Genomic DNA, 18,031 nt, shown 5'->3' with positions numbered 1-18,031 from the left:
CCTTCCTTCTAGCTGTGCCACTGAAATGGAGGAAGCACACTAAAGAAGAAAAGCTGAGGAAGGGTGAGAACCAGACAGACATTGTAAGAACTGAAGACTAGTAGAACAAGGGTGAGATGAAGGAAAACTAACATAATGTGTCAGAAAAAACACAGGTGAGCAACAAAGAAGTGAAAAGATTTTTACAGAGAAGGCACTCTGTGTCCCTCAAAGTAAGCAGCCCATCTTTCCTCATGCTCAATGATGGTTTTGTTCCATGGCTGATTTTCCTCATGCAATAAGCCTTAAATTGTCTCAAAGATGCTTCAAGAAAAGAGAACCTGTGGTAACTTGACATGAGACTTCACTGAAAGAGGCAGAAACTCCTGCTGTCCCACAAAAAGCGAGTGTGACTCTATGAGTGTGGGAAGTGTCCAGATTCTGGGTAGCTACTCAGTCAATATACAAGCCCAAACTCAAATCCAAACTAGAGTTTTTGAGTCCCTAATTCATGGGTAGAAGCCTCAACCTCAACACACATACAGCCTCGTAGTGACTGCAGGAGACTAGCAGTTCCCAGACTCCTGCAGTTTCTTTAGATTATTCACTCAGAGGCTGGGAAGAGGAATATGGGAGAGGAGAAAAGATGGAGTGAACATTGGCAGCTATACCAGAATCACAATAACATAAACTAAGCACAGCAAACTACTTATTGTCTTTGTTAACAAAAATTATAGTAGCTATAGCAACAGAAATTAAAAGCACAAATCATTAACCAGTGCAGCTGGGCTTAGTAGCTGGCAGACAACATCATCTCTTCCAGTGAGCCATGACTTCTTCAGGGACTGAACGAGCTTCTCTTGCTGTGTGATGTGCCCTTCAGGCCCATTTCTGGTGGCTTTACCTCACAGCCTCTGTCAAGCCCTGAGAGAGAGTGGCTAATGTCACTGCTCAAGAGCAAAAATCAAGGAAACAACTCCTGTCCTGAAGTCCTGTGCATACACCCCTTGCCAGTCCTCTTATACTGATAACCCTACAGGTGCTGCCCAGGGCACAGCACTGCACTCTCAGCAAGCATCTCAAAGAGAAAAGCGTTTTGGTCCCCTGGTGCCTGCGTGTATTTTCCATCTCAAATACACACACTTGCAAGCTCAAAGAGGAGAGGAATGTCTGGCACTTCTGCGGTGACTATCTGGCAGAAGCATCGCTCCATTTTCTGGCAATTTGACCAGGATTTTAGAACAATTATTTCAGTTCCTGATTCAAGCACTGGAGACAGAAGATCAAGTTACATTTCTCTCCAGCCATCAACACTAATTCAGTTTTCACAAAGTCAGCCTTGCTGGAATTTCACTCTTCCACATTAAAACAAAAAAGGAAAGTGTGAATCAACACTGAAAAGCCATTAGAAGAAATACAAGGAATTTTGAGAATTGCCCTTCACAAATGTGAAAAAAACACCAAAAAGATCCAATAAGGAGATGTTTCTTCCTAGAAGGGATATTTTCATAAGCCAAAATTACAAAGAACTGAATCTATTGAAAAGGAAATAGTACTGTGCTTCTTGGTGTTATCCACTGGCTTCATAACTACTGTGTAAATAAGCTTTCTTCTCTTCCTACTACAGGCTGTTTCGTGAATTCGTAGAGATCATCTTCCCAGCTATCAGTCCCTCACAGGTGCAGGCAGCCACCAGAAGAAGCAGCACTTTTCTCAAGAAAAGAGTTCAGCTCCCACAGTACTAATATTTCTGCATGAAAGAAAAGTTTCGACAAGCTACCACAAGCATGTTACAAATCTCATCAGCCTCCAACCACAAGACAGCAACACAACCGGAAACACTTAAACCTGTTTTAATATTCCTTGTCATAGGAGGTATACACACACAGCGAAATACACACACACACCTACCGGAGCTGATTGCAGTCACCTAACCGCTATGGACTGTGGCTCCTGCCAACAGAGGGTTTCTGGGGAGGCTTCCTGCAGCAATAGCCATTGCCAGTAGAGCAAGGAAGCCAGGCAGTGGCCACAGACACACCAGCTCTGTTCCCATGTACGCTGCATTCACGAGTGACAGGAGTGAGGGGGATTCAGACAAAGGCAAAGCAAAAACAAATCTACAAACAAACCATGAATGATATACCTTTTAAACCTTTCCAGGCTGCAAGATGGTATTTGATGATTTGAAAGAACTTCTCTTTGCTTTTATGAAAGTGATTTACCTACTGCTGTGAACAGGACATGTTAGAGACCTCTCAAGTGACCAGCCTGTATTCCAAAGAACTTACACTTCTATGACAGGAATTTCCTAAATGAAGGCACTATCTTCCCATGCGCAGACTTGACTAGATCTACTATACTGGTGAGTTCTACTGAGGGAACAATCTTTCTTCACAGTCTGCAGAGCAGGAGCAAACTTGATGTAGAACAGCACTACAGACCTATCTGACTGATTCTTTCATTGGAGAGGACCAAGACCTGCAACAGCAGACAGACTGGTATTGCTGCCCATGAGCCCTGCAACCAAGATCCCATCACACAGCCTTGTGCAGAGTCCTCCCATGCTGCATCTTGCATGGGTGATTCCAACCTCCCAAATCCCAATTCTCCGCTCACACTGCATATCTCAACAGCTATAATGCCAGGGAGGGCACAAGAGTATGGAGCCTCAAAAACATGTCAAGAAGAAAGCATGATCCCAATTCCTTCCATTCAGCTGGATGTGTGCAGGAAGAACAAATACCCAGTGTGGTCGTGAATAGGTCCTCTTTCTTGTTTTCAGATTGGCTGAAGTGTCATAATATGCTATCACTTATGTTTTACAGTATTTAAAGCACATAACATGAACTTTAAATTTGTGTAAAACAATCAACTCCGGCAACAGCATTTCTACTCAAAGTTTTAGCACTCGTGTTCCTACTTTAACTCAGTTCAAAACTGTGAGCAAAATATAATTCAAAAGCAATTTGATTTTGCAATGATCTCATTGAAAAGGCATATCCAGCATTGCCCCTGCAACACAGAAACGGCCACAGGGTTATCCTGGAGGACACAGATAAACACTCAGATCAGATACAGTTTCAGCCCCTTTTCCCTTGCAGGGAATGTTTTGGCCTCTCGCCAAGCAGAGAGCATTCCAACACAGTAGGGTAAATTTGGTATAGCACCCATATGGAAATATCTTCTTCAAGATGAGGCCAGGGTGTAAAAGCTATTATCTAAACACATGCTCTCTCACTCCAAAAGTGAATGAGCCTACAGGAAAGTTTGACTCAGACTTTCCGCATCTCATGGGAGTCCATATTTGAGCAAACTTTCGAATGCTAGTGTTGTACACTCCAGCACAGAAGCTGGCATTCATGTTCCTTTTCTTCTTTCTCAGGGATTTAGGCTCAACACAGCAGAGATCTAATTTGGATCTGCTCCCTAAACAAGAATATTTTTATCATCTCTTAGTGTGGTTACTATAAAAAAGTAACTGCATCAACCTGACCTTCAGAATTATAACTGTCTACTCCTAACAGAACTCATCAACAAACAAAAACGTCAAAATGGATTTTGTTATGCTCAATCACAATATACAGCTCATGGAGCAAAATGGCAAACCTGAATTCTACTCTGCTTTCATAGAGTTTATGCTCATGCAGTTGTCAGCTAACCTATAGTTTCAGACACTTCCAGAAATGAAATCATATGCCACAATTCTCCCATCTCCTACTCCTTCACTGATCCTCATTCAGTTCATCTGCATGTATACTGATCTTTCCAATACCAGTAAGCAGAGAATTAAAAATGTGCATCAACAAATACACAAATTTTACAGGTACATAGCTTTATGTAGTTAAGCACAGTCATATATGCACAATACTGCACAAAGAATTCGTTAATAAACTTCAGAAACAAAAATTGTCTTCCAGTAAGTGGAACTAACTAGAATAAAGCATACACACAGAGTACAAATAATGCTTTCCTACTAAAAATTCCATCATCATAGAACAAATAAGGCCCGCGAGGCTTATAAAATCTACTATGTGAAGTTGAAACCGAAGAGTTTTCATGTGAACGTATTTTTTCCTAGGTTTGATTAACGAACAAATCTAAACATTCAAGATAGAAATTAATCAGTTTTGTCTGGCATGAAGGCTGCATTACCAAATTCCATCTGGCTTCCAGTTGATACCACAAACTTGGCCACAATTCATTCAAAACTCAGTCCTAGTCCTCCAAAAGGTAGGCAAATAACTGTGAAACTTTTTATGATGCCGGGATGATGGTTTGTATTACAGAGGCAGATAGAATCATAACTGTGCCTAGCACACAGCAGGCAGAAGCCGACTAACAGCAAATTTCATCCTGCTAGAACAAAATAAATGCCTTTCTGACTCCAGAAGGTAATAATTTGTGAGATTATGAATACTCCTCACATATCTTTTGTGATTATGTACTCATCTGATGATGGGATATTTAAACTTAGAAATTGCCTTGAAATTTGTAGGCGTTATAAATGCAGCAGAATCCACAGGTTCCTACAGTGCACAAATTCCTGCAGTTTCCTCATAGAATAACTGCATCCCTTTTCTGGCATATGCCTAACATCTGTGACAATCTGAACTCTTACCTCATTTTTAGCAGACAAACCTTTTCCTGTTTAACCTGAATGAAGAATGAACAGTGAGACATCCATATATAAGGGATTTTCTTTATCCTATGTTTTAGAAGCAAGAGCCATCCTAAGCTGTGAAAAACACTACATTTAGTTTAGCTGAATCATCACAGCAGCTATACTCTAGTGGGGGTCTAAGGAAAATACATGTATGAAGGTGGTTTGAAGTTTGGGGGCTTTTTTCAAACTGTAGCTTGATTTTATGGCACAGTTTCAAGGTATTATGCCTGTCATTCCATTTGATCAATCTTGCTGTTAAAAAGACAATACAGTTGGAGTTTCTATGAATGACAACTTCTCCTCATACTGTAGCTGTACCACCAAAACATCAAGCAACTTTTCCACCCAGTTCTCACAGAAGCAAGTTTTGCCCCTTCCAGTTTTAATGAGGAAACTGAAGCCACCACAAAAAAAAAAAAAAAAAAATAAAAATTAGAACCATTTGGTAATGCAACCACACCCCACACACATTCTGCTCTGTGCCCAATATCCCCACCCAGCCACAGACACAGAACAGAGAAATACCAGCTGCTGAAGCTTTGCAGATGACAACTCCAACACTGTGCCATTTTGGACATTCTCCTCAAAGGACCACTCCACTCCCTTCTTTTATAGGGTCAGGATTTCTTTTCTTGGGGGGATGCATATTCAGGCATGGAAAATAGCTGTGGGCATGAACAATGGGGAAATAGCATTTATAAATTGAAATAAAGTCTTTCAGTTTGTGGAAACAGCTGGAGCAAGGAATGTATCATGAATAATGTAGCTGAGACTGAACAGGCTGTTGACAGCAAGTTCTTTCAGATGCTTACTGTGGCTACACTCTTATATGACAGTACAACACTTAAATCTGTAACTAAAGAAGATTTAATGCACAATGATATATCCGGCATTTTCTCTTTTACTATGCTGAGATTAATCAGTCTATCCTTTCCCTGCACATAAATTTTAGAGAAGAGAGAGTAGTTTCTTCTGCATTTTGTGTACTTAACAGTCCTATACAAGACCTAGAATCAATATTTACTTTCGGTGCCACATGAGAGCTACAGTATGCCTGTGCCAATATAGCGATGCTCCCTGAAAGGAAACACACACTACATGGAAGTCTTGAACATGCTGACACACGTGGTACAATCTCTATGTGGGGGCACATAAGACCATTCAAAGGCAGTTTTGTAAAGCACCAAATGAATCTTCTGTGTAAGAACTACAGCACGGGCAACTGAACATCCCAGATCCATGTACAGCAGTTTGACACCAAGGGAACTCATGTGGGCATGTATCTACCTACAGGTGAAGCAGAGCCAGGCTTCTACTTGTTCCAACCTCTCACTGCTACTGCTTTTATCTCCTCCCTGCTCACTTGATTCAGTGCATAACATCTGTTCTTTTTCAGCTGAAAGAAAACAGACTCTCACCAGACACCATTACTCCAGGCAAGTACCAAACACTACCTTCATGCTATTCTCAGAAACACTTAACAGAAGTCTTATTCCCAGGCCTAGCAATGTTTTGTGTCCTCAGGAGCCAAAGTATGTTGAAAGTCAATAGCATGCAACTGTGTGAATCATTTAGGTGCTATTTAAACCGTAAATCACCCTCAACACAACCAATATAAATTGGATGTTATCTGCTTTAAGCAGGCAATTAATTCAACGCAAAAGTATTAAGCTAGCAGTCAGCCTAGGGCATACAAGCATAGGCACCTTCAAGGGAGTATTCACTGTGCTTCACATTTCTCAAACGACGTTTTTCAGTCCTGCCTCACAGAGTGAGGCTTTCAGGCATCAAGAAGGAATCAGACTACTTACAAGAAACATGAGCAACACTTAAAGTGTATGTCATTCAATACAGCATCTTTTCAGATTAACTCCACAAGTGAATGCCCAATGAAAATAGACAGAAAATGTGAAGCCAAAATTCCACATGAGGAAACACCTTAGTAACCTTTTCAAATGTATTCCAGAAATCTTTCAAAACACCATCAAACAAGGTACTTCTTACCTATGCTAAGGACAAGCATATGTATTTCAATTAAAACTTTTCTTTTTCTCATGGAAAAAATAAAATATACTTGCCAGCTAAATCTTTTCTTTCAATGCTACTCTACTTCAATCAAGCCCCATTACTCATTGACATTATTCATTAGACAACAAGATTGTTTTGATGTCAATGGATCATACAGAAGATTTAACACAGGAATCTGTCTGAAAAATTCAGCAGTAAGGTCAAGGGTACATCAAGATAAAAAGTGTTTACTCCGTTCTAATTTAGTCAAGAGCTTTACTTGTTTCACATAAACCCAAGAAGTTTATCAAGTTTTGACTGTTATTTTATCTAGCACTACATACTGCAAAACCTCCATCTTCTGTAATTACTACTGCCTGACTTGTCCAGTCACCTGGAAACCCAACCATACAAGAAAAAACAAAGACTAAATTAGAAATAATCTTGTCTAGAAATAGGCCTTACAGAGGGCACCTTGCTGCTTAATCAGTTATTAAGAATACAGGTTCATCTTTCAGAAATCAATCATTACACAGAGATGAAGATGGGGAAGGGACATGGCCAGGATTATAGAAAAACACCCTGCTCAGAGAGTTAGGAACTACTTGCTTTTCGATCTAGAGAATTGTCTCTAATGATAAAGCTGTCAGCCCAAAAGCTAAGTGAAATCAGCTTACTCAAAAATCAATTATTTTAGTCTGCTCACTCAGTACACTTGCAACTGGAAGCAACATTTCGATTAGTTTTTTATTGTGAACAATTGTATTTTGTGAGTAGGAAAGGTGCACTAACACCTGTCTACTTGAGAGTAGCATTCTCACAGAACATATTCTGTATCCCAGTATCCCAAAATCAACAGAATTCTGCCTAAGTGATTGAGGGCGCTGACAGCTTCCACCATGCATCAATCGCAGTTCAGGCACCTGGACTTAAGGCCAAAGGGCACTGTATTTTAGTCTGAATCTTATTTCTAAGGCTTACTTTAAATAGCATCAGTGAGTTCTACAAGCTTAATGGAACAATCACAGGAATTGGGGAGAGGAAAATAAATGTTGACTTTGAACAATGGGATCCTAAGGCCCTGTTGAACCAGCTAAGTAATTTGAGTCTTTGACTTAGCCAACAAGTCGTATTTTATTGTATGCCCTTGTTCAGGGCTGTGGGGAGATGAAAGGTTCTGCACATGGACAAGTGGGGAGGCAAGAGAGGTGAGGCAGAGTCTTCCTAAGCATACATTATGAATGAAGACAGATACGGCTGTAGAAACATCAGCATGACCACTTTGTATGGACACAGCAGAAAGACATGCAGTTCATCAGGTTTATAGTCCAAAGGATGTGACAGAAGCAGTTTTACACTGGCTGAATTTACAACAGGCTCCTACTTTCTGTACGGATCTCTTTCAGTTATTCAGCACATCTAGTCTCAGTTGTTTCTCATTGTTTTCACCAAATCACTTAGGACCCTGGCAAAACATGGGGTTTGGGATTGCGGGTGTGAAAACCAAAATTCTCTTTAGGCACTACAAACAAACAAACAAAAAAAACCCCACACCTCCTTTCTCAGATAGGGAACACACCCTTAAGAACTAGTTTCAGAAAATGCCGCTCTATGATTAAAAATTTTGTATGGAAATTAGTCAAGCTATAGTTTATGGACAGAAAGGCATAAAAAGAGATCTACATTGGTACTTCCATTAAGAAACCCAAAATAGAAATATATTGACAAATAACTATTTAAACTAATGCTTTGGCAATAGAAGAATTTTAAAACACCACACAACAAATGGATTTGACCCAGATTCCTACCCTTTGTTTTGAAAGAACATTCTTGAGAACAATTCACAAGCATGTTGGCTTTCATAATTTATCTCAATTGTGTAACAATATTCAAAGCTCCAGTAAAAATCTTGCAACATCCTTTCCCATTTTGCTGCCTGCACACCTCCCTTCAGGGAATCTAAACTGGAAAAAAAAAAACAGGAAAAAAATCAAAATTTAAAATTATAATCATCAGTTGAAAGGGAAAGGTGTAAGTAACCCTTTTATAAAGAAAGTAAGGAATCCAAAATGTGCCAGTGCAGTAATTCTAGTTCCAGTGACAACCTTGTTTTCAGTCTAAATTGCTGTTTCCTTGTCCTCCAGTTCTTGTCCCTCTTCTTTCCTCAGTCCATTTACAGAGTCATATCAAAGCTCCTCCCAGCCTTTATTTTGCTTTGCTTTGGTAGATCTCCACCTCTATGTTAATTTTTTGGTCTTCCATGTAGTTGAGCCATCCTGACAGTTATCCCCTGTGCTTGCTCCAGGTCAAATATGACCTGTTTGAATGTGAATAGCAGAATCACTCACAGCATGTCAGAGGCAGGCTCTTGTGTGCCTTTCCACCAAAAATATGCACATTACATCAGATTTGCCATTTTTACCACATTTTGTCACTAATCAGCACATCCAGGTTCTTGTCCTCATCTTCACATGATGGCATTGCGATGCCATTTCAGTTACTTCAGTCTGAAAAATCACCAGTTCAGCTGTGGAGAAGAAGCAAATTTAACTAACATTCCTTTTAATGAACATTTTAATGGGGATAATGGACAAAACCAGTCTTAAGACGTTCATGCAGCAGTTCATTAGTAACCTCCTTACAACATGATATTGCTCTCTCACACTAGTCTGTTATCTTCATCCTTATCAAGCCAGTCCCTAGTTGCTCTACCGATTCCAAATTTCTCTCACTTAGTAGTTTCCACCGTGGTTCTGCTATCAAGCAGAAGTCCAAAGGGAACACATCTGCCACTTTCCTGTCTCTAGAATAGGGCTATCAAAGGAAGCCATCAGATTAGTCAGCACAATCTACCTTTTCCTTTTGCACTCCAAGACTCCACGTAGCCTTTCCTTCCAAGTTTGGTTTATCATGATCATAATGACTGATCTGCATTTTTCCTTATCTGCAACACTATAAAAACTAAACTATATTTGCAATTTCTAAGTACATGGTAGAAATGAGGTTGCTCAGAGTCTCGTCTAACCTGACCTCAAATGTTTCTAGGGATGGGCCACCTACTACCTCTCTGGGCAGCTTGTTCCAGTGTTTCACCACCCTCATTGTAAAGCATTTCTTCCTTCTACCTAGTCTGAATCTAACCTCTTTCAGTTTAAAACCACTACCCCTTGTCCTATCACAACAGGTTCAGTTAAAAAGTTTGTTCCCACCATTCTTGTAGGTTCCCTTCAACTAATGAAAGCCCACAATAATGTGCCCCCAAAGCCTTCTCTTTTCCAGGCTTAACAACCTTAACTCTTTCAGCCTTTCTTCACAGGATGTGTCCTCCATTCCTCCAATTATTTTTGTGGCCCTCATCTGGACCCACATAGTCCAACAGGTTTATGTGTTTCCTTTGCTGAGGGGTCCAGAGCTGGAAATAGCACTCCACATAGGGCCTCCCCAGAGCAGGGGGGCAGAATCACTTCCCTCAATACTACAATCAGTAGTCACTAACCCGTTCTTCTCATGTTAACTATCCCACCTATCCCATGCCTCTTTCCTACTCCTGTTTTCATAAATTAAGGTGGGGATGTGTGGATGGGACTACTATGTTTTGTTTTAATATCCTTAGCTGTATCTAATCCAACTTCACCTCTGACAGTCCTCATTTTGTATTTATGCATCTTGACCTCAAAAACGCACCGTCATTTGCCGATGAGTTTTTCCTCTCCTTTCATTGTAGACTTTTCCTAATTCTTCTTTGTGGGTCTTCCCCGAGACTCCCTTCCTGAGCATCGATTCCTGATGGCACTAGAGTCGCTAACTTCAGGAAATTCCAGGACTACTTCATATTTAGGTGTCTGTTCACTTCAGCCCAGCTCATGCTACTAACTAGTTGCAATAACTCTATCACAATTTGCTCTTTGAAACAAGAAAAGTTGTTCAGAGCTATTTTTAATTCTTCCCATTTATTTAAAAAATAAGAGCAATCGATGTTTTAAAAGATTGCTTGAGTGTTCTATTTGACCAAAGCCCATATATCCCCTTATTAATTACTAAAACCAAAGCAAACCCAAAACTCTCCTTTGTTACTTAAGTGATGAAGAAATTCCTAGACATCAGTATACGTGTGAGCCTTCTATTACTAGAAGGCCATTTTCTCCTATTTTGCTGTTAAGATGATGCTCCAACAAATTAGCATTTTCCGAAGAATCTTTCCCATCAATATCATTATGTGTGCTCCTAATTTTAGTGTAATACATAAATTAAAGAAGCTATTTCTTTTTCCAGCTGCCTGGACTAAATGTAGACTGACTCAGCTAATTTCATTATAGGTAGACTGAATTCAGTTGGTGAGACAAGATAAAACACTTCACTCCTAGACTTTTGCTGGGACGGGCAACGGCACTTCAGAACAACAGTGAAACAGGAAATTCTCTGCAGAGGTGGGCCAGGATACTTCAACACAGTTCAATATACAAGTGGTCATTTACTTCTGCTTGCCCAATACACACAAAGATACTGTCAGCAAACTAGCCAAAAAAAAAAAAAAAAAAGAAACTGCTAATATTGCCCCAATCCTACCTCTTCCAGGTGCAATTCAGGTGTCTGCTTTTAAAAATCTGCCTCACATCTCAGCTTTTATTCCAAGCCCCACACACTGTTCCTTAGAAAATATTTTTTATTAGTTTCAAGAAAAAAGCTGACATTTCTATGCTTCAAAACTATGACCTAGCAAGAACGAAGACAGACATAAATATATCCTTAAAATATAATTTGCCTTTTCTTAATCAAAGTTATAGGAGCTCAGCATCTCTAAATATCACAGTAGAAAGAATAAATACAAAATTTTAAGTTTCCAGTTAACAAGTGTAAAAATCACACTTTAAACTTTTTGCCTAGGCTTTTATTTTCTTTTTGCATCTCACTTTTTGCTTCTGTCAACATTATAACATAATCCATCTGAGAGGTTTAAAGCTAAACAGTTTTAAGCTGTGAGTGAAACCACAGTATGTTAACTGACAGGAGGTTTTGGCTCCTTCATCCTTAAGTATCTGTTTCTCAGCTGCTGTTTCTCTGCAGGAGAGGCTAGAAAGTTTATAGACTTCAGTCCAAGACTCCTAATACAGGCTGCTTAAGCATGTTTTCTTTTGATTTGTTTGTTTCTTTGATAACTACATTATTGTCTTCCAGTTTGTCCATCTGAATACAATACAATACTAATTCACATTTACGATGGTATCGGCTTTCACCTAAATTTCCTATTGTATCAGATGATAGTAAGTAACCCACGTGGCTGTGATGCCATCTATCTGAGTTATCCCCATCTGACAGGTGACAGAGCACATGTGATGGGCCTAAAACAAGACATGGATAGTGATAAATGGGGGAAAAGCAGAAATACAATTGTGATTCATTTGAGCATTAGCCAGTTCCCCTTGAGGAAAATATAAAGCTATTCTCAATACGTAATCTGCAGACAATAGTTACTAACCTGTTTCTTTTCAAAAATAAAATGTTTTTCCTATGGCAAATACTCCATAGCCTTCTCCAGCACAAGAGATTTTATATTTGAACAATCCAAACAGTGGAAGAATGAATGCTTATAAAATATGTATCTTTGTCTATGTTTGAAATAGCACAATTCCAAACCAGAGACTAATGCTGAGATACAATCCAGGGCTGTGCTTCCATTCATAAACTGTTCCATTCGAACACAGGGTCTGGAATGAATTTTATCCTCATGTTCAACCAGAGAGCCACAATTTATCATAGCTCTGCACTTTTCAGTTTCAAAACCATATCCCTAATATTTTTCCCTGTCAAATCCAATGGAGATTAGCAGTCTTCTCAACCAGGATCATCCATAAAGGGAAAATGCAACAGAATCACACTGCTCAGAGACAGAAACAAGTCAGTCCAGTTATATACCACATGACTAAAAGAAAAGGAAACCTGTTGCGTACACACAGCTTCAACTGTTTAAGCTGGAAAGGCATCAGAAAGGTCCTTCCATCAGTAACAGCAAAGTGGGATCTCAAATGTACTTTCTTCAGCTCTGCTTCTAACTCGCCACTAGACTGTCTATAAAGCAGGCTAGCTCTATTACTCCTGTGCAACTTCACAGTAATGCTCCCTGACAACTTCAAACCCCAAAATAAATAACCAGTGCTTCCCATTCATTGCATATTCTGCTGCTGAGATGTTGTGTTTTAACCCAGTAGGCAACAAAACACCATACAGCCATTCACTTACTCCCTCTGCAGTGGGATGGGGGCCGAGGATCAGAGAAAGGTAATATCCATGGATTGAAAGAAAAACAATTTAATTGTACAGAAAACAAAGGGACGATAATAATGATGATAAAAATAAAAGAATACACAAAACAAGTGATGCACAAAACAACTCCTCATCACCTGCTGACCAATGCTTATCCAGTTACTGATTAGGGGCTGCCACCCTCCAGCCAACTTCTCCCAGCTTTTTTTCAGCATGACATCACCTGGCACAAAATATCCCTTTGGCCAGCCAGGGTCAGCTAGACTGGCTGTGTCTCCTCCCAGGTTCCTGTGCACCCCCAGCCTCCTCCTTGGTAGGGCAGTATAAGAAGCTGAAGATTCCTTGACTTAGTGTAAGCCCTGCTTAGCAACAACTTAAACGCCAGTGTGTAATCAACATTATTCTCATCCCAAATCCGAAACAGCACTGTACCAGCTACTAGAAAGAAAATTAACTCCATGCCAGTCAAAACCTCTGGGAGGTGAAAAAGAAGGCAGTAAAAAAAAGGCACAAACCCTTTAAAATTTGTAACATGGTCCTTCAGCCCTAGGATGAAGTCTGAAATCCAGCAACCCAATCCATGATTTAACATATCATTTGTACATATTAATTTTCCTCACAAAGCTTATTGCACTAGAAATCTCTAACTTGATCACAATATACTCATACCACGCCACAAATCAGACTTTTACAATATATAGAGAAGTAAAAACAAAACTTAAGTTAAAATAAACCTTTAAAATAAGTCAAAGGAAATTATGACAGCAATCAGGTACAGAATTCTTCGACCGTGAAGTTTATTAATTTCACAACTATTACCCAAACTTTCACATGCCAGTAAAAAGCTTTCCATTTGATAGATTTAAAGCATGCATTTTGCCCAGTGTAATACCACCGCCATAACTCCATCGTATAGCGGTTTTATATATTATCTACTTGGTCACCTAATAACACATACAGTGAATCACTCTACATCCCTCTCAGTCTTCAAACTCTCTCTGACTGACACTGGGCAATTGTTTCACAGGATAGACGTCAATTTAAAATGAATCCTGCTTTGACTACAGTTGCTGCAGAGAATCTTTTTTTAAACTCAGCTCTGAGTGGCTTTGTTTGTGAATAAGGTAAGAAATATTCTTAGCATAGCAGCTATAGCTCCATCAGAAGATTCACCATATATTTTGGAAGACAATATGCCAAAAGAATTGTGGTGCATTTTCACTCACCTCTTGGCTACCGCTTCTTCCAAAGTTTCTGTCCAAAGACAGCCAAGACTAAGTTCTATGAATCATCCCTTGAATGTGATCTAATTATTCAATTATTTTTAAAGCCCTTCCTTTCATTAGTTCTTCACAACCTTATATATCTATTGCCCTTCAGGGCATTTGTCCTTACATCTTTACCATGATTGGAAGTGCAGGCACCCATTAACAGATTTCTGACTGAGAATACAATATCCCGAACAGCTCCTTTGTAGATACTCATTTTATCTCTGGAGACGTGAATTAGAAAAATCTGTATAGTTGCCTACAACAAGTATCTACAACACAGATCTACTGCCCTTACTCTAGAGGCAAGTTAACTCCCTCACAAAGGTATCCACCTTATTTACTTTCACCTGAGTATCTAGGATTATCAATAAGCCTCAGATATGAAACTGCAAATATATGATCCACTGAGTTATGTTTAAGTAGGGGAAGCTTAAAATTTAACCGTAAAACATAAACTGCTTCCAAAAGCACAGTAATTGGAAAGTTTTGATGATAGGGAAAGAGGAAACCCCTCTCAACTGCCATTCTACTGAACATCCCTCTTCATTTGTATGGCATAGACAATGCCCCATTACCCTTTTGTTTTCTTCACTACTTGTTTTTCCCGTCTCTTATTGTTTTCCTCTCACTGCACTTCAGTTTCATGACTATGAAGGAATGTTGCTTAAAGCCCTATGACTCCCAAATGGATCCAGTTTGCCTTTGCTGAGCCAACTTCTGCACAGCTCAAAAGGACAACTTGGTTTCAATTTCTCTTTCCATCAAAAATGTAAACTTCTACATTTCTCTCTGCAGTGGAACGGCTACATAGTTGCTGACCTGCAAATAAACTTTCCTATCTGAAAAAAAAGTAAATATAATTGCTGTTTGACCAATGACTTTAGAAACAGCTTGAAGATACAGTATTTTAGGGGAACACAGAGCATGCATACAGATACACCTTGCAAAGGTGCTTACAGGATTTCAGTTCTGCTTTCAGAGCACTCAGGACATTTCTGGAAGTCAGTGGGACCTCAGAGCTTAAGAGAACATTGTCCCAAAAGGGTTAGAGAAGATTTCCAGGTATCCGTTTAGTGGAATTGCCATAACCATCAACAAACCAAATTAATTCTTATTTCAATGCAACTTCAGACTGCTGCTTATAATTTTAAAATTTCTTGTGCAATCAAAGGTTCGAATACATCAGAAAACTGATCCTGTGTTTCTTTACAGGGCACTTGTGAATTTGAAGAATGATTTTGCCTGACAAACAAGTCATTGCATTTAGGCTGTTCTCTGGCTACTGTAGAATATCTTGCTACAGGGACTAACAGACCTAGCATTATTACATATTGAATATTATTTCTTCATCTTAGTCCCTGCAAGTACCACCACTTTTTTGTTTTGGCTGCTACTACACCAATACAAAGAAAATCTGTCTCGGAATAATGACATCCTCTCCTAGTATGACTACATACAAAGGAAAAAGTAATTAACAGTATAACAAATTTACAACAAATTACTAAATATCTGTTCATCTTAGTCATTAAGACCATAGCTCCAGGAAACAGTGATCCCTCAATTCCTAAGGAAAATTACTCAGTCACTTATATGGGAATACTGCCTGGGCTTCAAACTATTTTTTCTGCCTTTTTTTAAAAGGCAGGATAAAAAATCCAAACTAGGACGCAGATAGCTAAGAGACAAAGTACTTTTTCACACATCTAAGAAACAAGTTTTCCACTTCCTGGCCTGCATACCTGTAGGAATTTGCTGGCTACAACAACACAACAGAAATTCAAACTTCCCATTGAGATACAGAATGGAAAGATTTTCTAAGTACTGCAATTTTTAGCCATAAATTTGTGGTGGGATTGGGAGAAAATAATAAGCAAATGGATATGCATTGACTCATTCTCCCTTCCTTTTAAAAAAAAGGTAATTAATGGCTCTTCAAAATCAAAACGTGTGTATTTCTTGGAGAGCAACCATACAAAAAAAAAGCAATATTGTACTCAATTCGACAGTGATACTTATCAGGCCTGGTTTTTATTAATCAAGTTATTGTTACACCCATTACCTCAGAAACTTAGCCACAGATTATGACTTAGCATGCTGAACACTAGACAAACAAAACCAAAATGTTAGTATCACATAGTTTCTCTTCAAACATTATGGCACCCTGAGTTTGCTATGGTGTTTTCACACAGTTTCTCACACCTTCACAGTATCTCAGAAAGAAGGTAACTTGCTGTGACTGATTGTTACTAGGAGAGGAAGACAACTATGCAGTTAACTTCATGAGTCAACTAATGCTTATTTTTGCTGTAATTCTGAAAAAGAATATGCAATTTGATGGGTAATGCTGCATACCTCTGCCACCAGCTGCCCTTCAGCTCACAGCAAAGGTTCTCCTTGCAAGGCTCAGTATGGCTGGGTCTGTCCTTGGTCTGGCAAATGGCTCCCCTGTCACGTCTGACTGACGTTCTGGAAACAGTCCTGTTGATGTCAGTCAGGCTATCCACAAAGTTCACACAGTACAAAACTGTTGTCAATTCCTTTCGATCAGCTGTCATCAAATGATGCCTCTTCTACTTTCAATGACACAGGCACAACAGAATCTCAAATCTTGCAGAGAGATATTTCATTCATTAAGCACCACCTTCCCCTTCTTAGTAAGCCTTTTCCATTTTCCTCAAGAGAGAGATGTGGTTTTGCTTAAAAATGTAAACCAAAAGGGATTCCCTCACAAAAACATCCAGCCATGTTGAGGCACGTGGCATTCTTTGAGAACAAACACATTTCCACCCCTTGAAATATGATCATGGTCGATCAGTCATAAAGATGACCTGTTCCGTCTTTCTACCACTGCTCCCATGGAGATCAGGAGAGCAGACATTTGCCATTAGTATACAACAAATCCTGTCTTTCTGAGATATATCTTAATTTCTTTTTATTCAGCTTCCCTCTTTGCATCTAGCAGACAAACGCTATAGAACAGGATTCAGATGTTTCACTTGGCAGCTTTGTCTAGAATTTTCAAATATGCTTGACAAAGCATTGACTTAATTTATAGCAGTAACCACATAAATAATAATTAGACTAATTACTCATTGTTCTAAAATAAATATAACATCTTATGTGTGTTTCAGTCAAAGTCATCACCTTCAAGTTTGGAATGACACAACTGTGGCACTACAAACAGCAATGCACTAGTGGACAGCTGAAACATCTCCATTTCCTATTGCAGAGATAACACTGGAAATCTCAGGCTCGGGACTTACTCAATACTGCCTCTGCACAGGCTTGCTGCAGTCAAGTGAGATGGTTAGTCTTAGAACATAGTCTTGAACGAAGCAAGTTTGCCTTTACTCTCTTGGAAACCTCTCTTGGGTAAAACAAAAGCTTCTACATGATTTGGAGATAAAATGTTTCTGGCAAGAGTTTTACTGCTTGGAGTCTGGTAATACAGAAAGCTGAGGTGAGCAGCAATTCATACATACATACATACATACACTATACACACAGAGAGAGCTATTGGCTAAATTGCACAAGAGCAGTGTGTAGCACCAGAATTCAAATTCATGACCTTCTGATACAGAGCCCCAGGGTCTATCACTTCAGTTAAAAAAAACTCCAATACCTGCCAATATTAGCAAAGCTGCATCCTGTTTGCAGTTCCCTGCAGAGATGGACTGATTGCCTGTGAACAGATCTAATTCCATTCAGGAAAGGGCAATCATGTTATACTTCACAAAGCTCTGGAGGTCTCCCCATTTTCTTATTTATGTCCTATTATCTAATTTATTCAATAATGCTTCTCTTCTTTTACCTTCTCTGCATAAGAAAGACAAATACATTACAGATT

The 18,031-nt window shown here is 39.3% G+C and overlaps 1 protein-coding gene across 9 annotated transcripts in view; it reads right to left on the bottom strand.

Annotated features, from left to right (window-relative positions):
• DENND2B (DENN domain containing 2B) overlaps positions 1 to 18,031 on the bottom strand; it is a 171,488-nt gene that overhangs the window by 110,184 nt on the left and 43,273 nt on the right. Inside the window, exon 3 of one of the 9 annotated variants that reach the window (XM_054069118.1) lies at positions 5,171 to 5,310. The exons of the other annotated variants lie outside the window; for them this stretch is intronic. The gene's annotated coding sequence lies outside the window, so the exon portion shown is untranslated. The remainder of the gene's footprint in view (positions 1 to 5,170; positions 5,311 to 18,031) is intronic. 9 annotated transcript variants of the gene reach the window in all.

The sequence above is a fragment of the Cuculus canorus genome, chromosome 5, assembly GCF_017976375.1.
Source record: "Cuculus canorus isolate bCucCan1 chromosome 5, bCucCan1.pri, whole genome shotgun sequence".
NCBI lineage: Eukaryota > Metazoa > Chordata > Aves > Cuculiformes > Cuculidae > Cuculus > Cuculus canorus.
This window is presented reverse-complemented; position numbering and strand designations above follow the sequence as displayed.